At 37.0% G+C, this 8717-nt stretch overlaps 1 protein-coding gene across 22 annotated transcripts in view; it reads right to left on the reverse strand.

Moving 5' to 3' along the window:
* The window catches only part of HPGDS (hematopoietic prostaglandin D synthase), a 172918-nt gene extending 171663 nt beyond the window's left edge, over positions 1-1255 (reverse strand). For 19 of the 22 annotated variants that reach the window (XM_055085829.1, XM_055085830.1, XM_028491608.2 and 16 more), the window contains exon 1: positions 1172-1255. The gene's annotated coding sequence lies outside the window, so the exon portion shown is untranslated. The remainder of the gene's footprint in view (positions 1-1171) is intronic. The other 3 variants (XM_028491636.2, XM_028491637.2, XM_007100244.3) reach the window with 3 other exon arrangements.
* Positions 1256-8717: the final 7462 nt, after the last annotated feature.

Here is an 8717-nt window from a genome sequence, read left to right on the forward strand (position 1 = left end):
TCCGGGAAGATCCCACATGCCGCGGAGCGGCTGGGCCCGTGAGCCATGGCCGCCGAGCCTGCGCGTCCGGAGCCTGTGCTCCACAACGGGAGAGGCCACAACAGTGAGAGGCTCGCGTACCGAAAAAAAAAAAAAAAAAAAAAACCAGGAGAGAAATCAACTATACTTCAATAAAAAACAAAACAAAAACAGAAGATTACTCTTTTTTAAAAAAAGGCATAATGTTTTCTTTGCATTTTTATTTCCTAAGTTCGTATATCAGCCAAACTTCAACCCCTAGCTAGGTAACCTTGGACAAGTTACTTAATCTTTTTAAACATCTGTGTCCTCATCAGAAGTATGATTTAAAATTGTTGCTGCCTCTTAGGGTTGTTGTGAGAATATGCACACAAAACATCTAACCTTTTAGATGTAAGGTTAGATGTGTATTGTAAACAGTAGGCACAGAAGAAAAGAGGACTGTTATTTGTTATTCTTCTTAAACTAGGTAAGCAAAAACTTCATGCAGTTATACCAAGAAACACACTTATCCCTTTTCTATTGCTCCATCCCACAAGAGAAATTCACTTATTATGTAAATATTTATTGAACACCTACTATGTGTCAATCACTGTGATAGGTGCTAGGGATATATTGGTGAACTAGACAAATTCTGCCCTCATGGTACTTATGGTCTGGAAGGCAAGGGTGACATTAAACAATAATTACTCATATTATTGTGTAACTACTATCATAACAAGGGCTGTGAATGGAAAGTGCAGGTGCTTTAGAAGTAATAAATGCAGTGTGTGGAGGTGGATCACTTACTCTGAAGAGTCAGAGAATGCTGCTCCAGGAAAGTGACATTTGAAAATGAGATCCAGAGTCAACAAGACAGATTTGGAGGGGTGGCACTGATGGAATATAGTGAAGTCATTCAAATGTATAAATAAAGCCCCAAAAAAGATCTCATTTCAGATGAAGACATTTTTATTTAAAAGTGATAGAAGAAAATTTCCTCAGGGTCCTTACAGTTGGAAACTAGTATTATAGGGTATTACTAGATTATTAGACTAAACATGAATATTAAGAACATTTTATTCAGGAAAATACATTTAAATGGATTGATTTGTTACAAAGTCAGGTGTCTTATATTTAAAAAGCTAGAATTTTAAAAATCAATCTTACTAACCTTCAGGCTTCTAAGGTGCAACTTGCAAGTGGATAAGGTTTTATTTGCCAGGCTTCTAAGGTGCAACTTGGAAGTGGATAAGGTTTTATTTGCTTTGGGGAGTTTTTTATTTGTTTGTATTTTTAGGCATCGTGAAGTGGAAAGAACATTGAATCTGACGTCAGGAGGTCTGGGTTCTATTTCTGACTGATTTGCTCACTGGCGAGCCATAGGCAAGGCATTTAAACTACTGCTTCCTTGGAGATATTATTTACAAAAGCCTTGCCTGACAGAAGCCTAGCAGAGCAGCACTGTAGCTTAGGAGATGACCTGATGGTACGGATTAGGGTCAGAAGGTTCCTGAAACCTCGTTCTTCTTTCACCTAAACATCTGTTTGCTCCTCTTTTCTGGCTTTATGACAGTAAAGGATCAGGTGTCTCATTATCTTAAGATTGAAAGGAAAGTGAGAGAAAAGAAAAGACCAACAGCTTTTGGTAGCAGCAATGGAAAAAATTAATACGAGCAAAAGTTAAAAAGTGTAAAGAGGACATGATGGCAATTGAAAATATATCACTGCAGCTACATGGCAGTCTTTTATCTTCGGAGCGTGCTTGGGGTCCTGTTGCCAGAAATAATCTTACTACCATGAGAACCAACCAAACTATTCCTATTCTCTCAGAGTGTTTTTTTCTCCATCTTGCTCTTTTTCCTAAGCAAATTTCTGCCTTCCCCCATTCCACACTTTCTTTTTCAGTTTCCATATCTCTTCCCTTTTGTTTTCTTTGCTTTCTCTCTCGTACTCTTTTCCCTATTCCTTCTACTTTCCGCTTTCTATTGCTTCATCCCACAAAAACACAATCGTTAATTAAAATTCCCTGAAGCAAAAATGCATTTCAATAAAAACCTTAACCGTTATAATCAGTTGTTATAACTACATAGAACAATAGCAAACTTGTCAAACAAATAACATAGAAAGGTCATTCCTCATGTTGCCCGGTACTACTTGCAAGGTTTCATTTGCAAGATAGTATCCTCCCACCCACGTGGTGGCGCTTACGTGTTTTAAGGGGAAAAAATGTGAAGAGTAAGCACTACATTTATGCTCAACGTGTAGGCCAGTCTGAGCTAAACACATTATGCTCTGGTATTGTCAGATAATGTTTATTGTTATTTTGCAGGTGGGCTCTTCAAAGAAATTATTTGTCAATCCAATCCAAATAGTGATTATAGTTATACAGATAAGAAAATAAACACAGGTAAATAAACCTGAAGGAAAAAAAAGAATAGATTGCCTTAGATTTTGTGGAACTCACCAGGGTATTTTTTTATCTTCAAAACTAAGAAGTGAATTATTTTTGGTGAAATTATTTACATCCAACATTATATTTGCACAAAGATAACCAAATGTCATTATTTTGGAGCTCTTACTGATAACGCTATAGCCCAAGAAATTCCTCAGCATCTCCACCATTTGTTACTACATGGTCTACTAGCCAACCGTCTTGGAACATACTAGCAGAGAAGGAAACTGCTCTTTATAAATGCCAGAGTCAGAATGTGTTGGCAGCCCTTAAGGGTACAATGGAGTGCTCTCCAATATTATTCTTTGGGTTGGAATTGATTTTTAAGTATTCATGTCGGGAACTTCCCTGGCAGTTCAGTGCTTCCAATGCAGGGGGCACGGGTTCACTCTCTGGTCCCGGAACTACAATCCCACATGCCGGGGGGCACAGCCAAAAAAAAAAAAAAAAAAGTCAGTGGACATGCTGTTTGATCTAGTCAAATTCTTATGGATTGGCTAGGGTTGGGTTAGAAAGAAAGCCACTTATAACAAATGAAAGAAGTCCGAAACCTCTGGTTCTGTTAACTAAAGTGTCTCATTTGTTACTTACTGTGAGAGACAAAGAGCTAATGAAACAGAAATTCTAAACCTATTATCTGAGAGCTCTTTGAAATTGTTTAAATTCTCAACCCTTTGATAAGGAAAAGCTAAGATAGTAATAACAAATTGGTAGCAAGTGCATGCACAAAGGAGAAACAAAGTATGCTTTATCAATGTTATAGAGAAACAAATATTAATTAGAATCAATAAGCTTGTAAAAAGATGAGAAAAAAATTTTTTTGGGTGTTCAAGTTGAAAATCTAAGCGAGAACTTTGATTCTTTGGGAAGCCATCCCATAGAGATTGAGTTATAGGCTAGTCTTTCTTTAACAATCCCAGAAAAAAGCCAGAGTCCTTTCTCTGAAAGCTGGAAAAACAGGAAAAATCTGTATTTGTGTTTTGCCTGTAGTCAAGTCTAAATGACCTGAGGGATGGTAGACGGCACACCCAGGAGTCAATAGTTTCTAAGTAGATTGCTTCCTAAACGTCAGCAATGGGGCTAGGAGTTTCCTTCCACTGGAAGACATTAATTTAAAATGCTACTCAGGGGGCTTCCCTGGTGGCGCAGTGGTTGGGAGTCCGCCTGCCGATGCAGGGGACGCGGGTTCGTGCCCCGGTCCGGGAGGATCCCGCGTGCCGCGGCTGGGCCCGTGAGCCATGGCCGCTGAGCCTGCGCGTCCGGAGCCTGTGCTCCGCAACGCCAGAGGCCACAACGGTGAGAGGCCCGCGTACCGCAAAAAAAAAAAAAAAAAAAATGCTACTCAGGTAGGTAAGCTACAAGCTTAGAGATTGGATATCTTCATAGTGAAGTGTTTTAGTAATGGGAAAAAAGCAGAAATTAGTAACTTCCCGCTTTAGGAAAAGTTTGAAAGAAAGCCCTTGTTAGTGCTCTCCCACCCTGGACTGGGGAAGGTGTGTTATGAGCATCGTAAGTGACCTACTGAAGTCGTCCCCAGCAAGGGAAAAGCCCATCTGGTTACCCCAATAGGGTGAGGCTCTCCTTCACTTCATTCACCTCATTTTACTCTGATTCTATTCTTGTTGAGCAAACTTCTAACCTAAATTTTCTTTTTCAATTAGACTTTCCTAGAAGTGAAATGACCAGAACCTTCCAGATTGCTTCACAAGTATCCTTTATTATAAATTAATAAACTGAACTTCTGGGTTTTTCATCAGCTTCTAGTGAGATTACTTTTGGCACTAATGTGTCCCTGAAAGTCTGTCCGTTCCATGGTTGGACTAATAAAAGTGAATTCTGAACATGCCCAGTTTCATCGTTGGCCACCTCACGAAGATTTATTTACCCTGAGAGTTTCAATCTGAAAAAACCCGCCAATTGTTTTCTTTTTTTTTTTACTAACTCTTTAAGAGTAACATGGATAAACTAAAATTCACATTCTTTCACTGAACCTGAAAAATAGTTTGGGAAATCTTGTCATGTATGAAACTTATTTTTGTTTAAAGCTATACGTAAAACTTTAAAATTATATTATTGTTGGTAATCACTGAGGCCGGGTAATGGATACACTGGGAGTTTTTTATATTATTCTTTCTATTTTGTGCATGTTTGAATATTCTACAATAAAAAGTAAAACAAACAAAAAAACATATCAGGCGATTTAAAAGTCATCTTCAAAGAACTCTCTAAAATTGAGGTAACATGATTTGTTCACTGCCTGGATTTTCTGTGTATTTGTCTCCATAACAAGCAAAACTTGAGCTCAAGTTACTGGGGCAGTGCTCTCAGGTGTCCACCAGCTTTGCCTCTACTCTTTCTTTGTCAGGAGGTACTATATTTGGATTTGTGTGTAACAGGTGATACTTTGGCTCAAGTTGGAATGAACCAACTCATTTCTCTTCCAGGAGGGGTTGATACTTGTTTGCTCCTGCGGATCACATTGAACTATCTGTGAAATAGATAGGATTTTGATTTTCCTAGGGGTGTTTCTGCTTTCTCTTAAAATAACTAGACGTTCTCCTTGTACTCTAAGGTCTCTGTCCCCTTGTACACCAACAGGATCTCTTACTCAAAACTGAAATATGCTCTTGTCTTTAGGTCAGAAACGCTTAAGTGTTTCAGAGGCTAAGTTCGGAAATGACGACACTAATTTAATTATTATGTGTACAATTCACATATTATACTATATAATATTGTATAAGTTCAGTATAAACTTCAAAAAAGTATAAATTGAATAAATAGTATAAATAATATGCTTTATAAGTAATATAAAATTATATTAAATATAACAACGAGGCTCCAAGCAGTTTTCAAGAAATATGACCAGATAGAAAACTAGAGATGCCCTGTTTTCTCCCCCTAAAGATTAAATCCTACGTAGAAAGACTTATCAGCCTAATAAATTTCATTAAAGGAGATGTTCAACTGATGCTAATTTGGAAAATGTGCCTCGTTTATCTCACTGTGGTATTCATTTTGCCTATGTTTTTCACAGTATTTTTTGTCATATTATTTTAATACTATGGTATGTTGAATGTGTTTGTTTAAAAAATTATCAACATTTTCTTTTAATGTATGTAGCTTTGATTAAGATGGCTCTATTAAAATTGATTAAGGTGTACCTATATCAAGTGCCTTGGTTAAATTTAAATATAAAATTAGATATTAAAAATATCTAAAAGTTTGGTTTTATCTAAACCAAATTTGTGAATATTTTATTTTTCAGATTTAATTTGGATGTTTGACTTTGTATTGATGGAACAGCCATATACATGTTCTCAAATTTTTCTTCCTATGTTACCGACCAGGGTTCTTGGCCTCCTTAATCAATAGAAATTAATCAGAAGCTAGACACGGGACTTCCCTGGTGGTCCAGTGGGTAAGACTCCACACTCCCAATGCAGGGAGCCTGGGTTTGATCCCTGGTCAGGGAACTAGATCCCGCAGGCATGCTGCAAGTAAGAAGCCCGCATGCCGCAACAAAAGAAGCCTGCATGCCACAACATAGATCCCACGTGCCGCAGCTAAGACCCAGTACAGCCAAAATAAATAGATAAATATAAAAGAACAAAATTTGAAAGATTTAAAAAAAAAAAAAGAAGAAGAAGCCAGATAAGAAATTCAGGCAAGGCTTTACTGGGGTCCCTGCTGTAGCAGGGGGGAGTGAGAACAACAGGTTCGCTTGCTTGCTCTCCCCGGGGCGGAGGGGCGAGCTTGTTCCTTATGTGGGGTGAGGGTAGGGGTGTGTCCAGGGGTCGGCTGGAGGAGTGGCTTAGGTGTTTTGCCCACCCCTTCGGTCGTGTTGTGTGCAGGGGGCATGCGCAGTACCCTGCTTTGCTCCAGGCTTTTCCAAAGTGGCCATTGGGTTTTTTGACCTCTTTGTGTCTTTTGACAAGAATTTGCCCTAACCGCACATGCATGCAGTGATTTTTAGTCCCATACAGTTTCCTTGTATTTTGTAGCTCGAGAAGAGGTGTGTCCAGGTGCAAACACTGCAGCAAAGGGTCCTGGGTCCCAGCCTGTCTCACCTAGAAGAAATTCATTTAGGTTCTGTGGAGATTTTAATTTGACTTTTTTAAAACTCTTTTTCACATACTGAAAGATATGTTATTATTAGGAGGCCTTTTTCTGTAGGGAAAGCTATAAATCTTCATAGAAGTAATGGTTTCAGATTAAAATATTTGAAGAAAATTTTCCTTATGATCAAGTTTAGAGTTTTCTCTCTTAATCCCGAAATGACTTTTATTATGATCAATCTTTTTATCTTATTGTAACTTATTCACCTAATAGTTATGTGAAGACGTAAAAATCATCAAGTTTACAAACTGAATTAGACCCACACTGGGCTGAATCAGACTTGCTTGAAAAGAAATTTTCAGAGATACAAACTTTCATAATATACTCTGTAAAAGCACCCACTTATTTTACATGTGCTCTATAGTCAAATATTTTGGTCTCAAAATCTAGCTCTGCCTGTACTAGCCAGCTATATGACTGTAAGTTATATTAACTCTGTACTTTCATTTCCTTATCTGAAAATAATAGTACCTAACTCCTATGGTTGCTATGAGGATGAAATACGTATAAAGGATTCAGAAGAGTATCTAGCTACTAGTAATTAATAAGTAAGAGTTATTGTTCATAAGTTTAATTTGTTCCAAATATATTTGTTATGTGTATATGCCAATGTATATAACAATGTTATGTGTATTAATATATACAAAAAATGCTACTCTTAATTTTCAGTTTATTAGAAAAGTAAAATGTTTTCAGAGAAAATTTGAAAAGCACAAAAAGCAAATAGAAGTAAAATATAATTACACCAAGTTTCACTACCCAGAGGCAACCACCGATAGCATTTATATTTAGACTTTTTCCATAATTTTTAAAATATAAGATTTAATGTCTAAAGTAATAATATTCAAGTCAAAAATGGATGAATTTTGTTATTTATATATCAAAAACTTCAGTTATTTTGTTAAAGCTTTTAATTCTGAGACGAAGCAGGCATCAAACTTTGGCTAAAGAATAGTTTAAAGATATATTGTCATATGAAATAATCAGATTATGAAAATAGTTAAAGATTCCAGTTTCATATCTCATAGATTTTAAAAAATGTCTTGTTTATTTTCTTCATTAGTTAACCTTTTCACAACTGGCAGAAAATGGCTTTGAGTAATTTCCTAGAATTAGTTTTATGAAATTAAATGCCAATAAATATGAGCATATTACATACTGGCAGAATTTGATGTGATGTGTATTCCATTTTCAGTGGAATTAAGTATAGTTTTGGTTTATGTTATTGATCCATATTTATTCCTTCATATCATTCCTTATATTAAAAATAATTCTATGCTTTAATCAGATTTTTGATGAATTGATTCATCATTCTTAGTACAGCAGCCCTTACAGTTTGGCTAGGAATGACACGCTTTAATGCATTCCGCTATGACTACACATGTGGACACCTTCCAATGAAAATATTAGTTTCTTTGCTTTTCCCAGAGTATGTAAATGGATTTAAAAAATACTTAGCAGAGGTACTATTTTTTGGGTGGAGAGATTTTACTGTAAATAAAGCTTGCTATGATTAGATTTCCTCAAGGATCTTTCCAATCCAAAATACCACTTGCTTAAATGACCTTATTTGTACGCTAGTCTTGTTAATAATTATGTCCTCATAGCTCCACCATTGATGGGAGAGACACATGGAAAAGCATGAGAAATTCTAAACCCAGACAATGTGAAAAACTACCTAATGGATCAGTAAAGATTACATCAGTGGTTTGGGACAAAACCATACTTAAAGAAATTTAGATTTAAACACCAATTAAATTAAAATTAATTTGGGGCTAATATAAGTTTATATTATGATGAATTTGATCAATTCATGTAGTTTTAAAAAACAAGTGCGTGGGGCTTCCCTGGTGGCGCAGTGGTTGAGAGTCCGCCCGCCGATGCAGGGGACACATGTTCGTGCCCCTGGTCCGGGAAGATCCCACATGCCGCGGAGCGGCTGGGCCCGTGAGCCGAGGCCGCTGAGCCTGCGCGTCCGGAGCCTGTGCTCCGCAACGGGAGAGGCCACAGCAGTGAGAGGCCCGCGTACCGCAAAAAAAAAAAAAAAAAAAAAATCACTTATATGAACAGAATATGGGACATGGTAAATGCTCAATAAGTAAGCACGCATAGCATTTTTTTTTTTTTTTTTTTTTTTTTTTTTGTGGTT

This window comes from Physeter macrocephalus, chromosome 7, assembly GCF_002837175.3.
Source record: "Physeter macrocephalus isolate SW-GA chromosome 7, ASM283717v5, whole genome shotgun sequence".
Lineage (NCBI taxonomy): Eukaryota > Metazoa > Chordata > Mammalia > Artiodactyla > Physeteridae > Physeter > Physeter macrocephalus.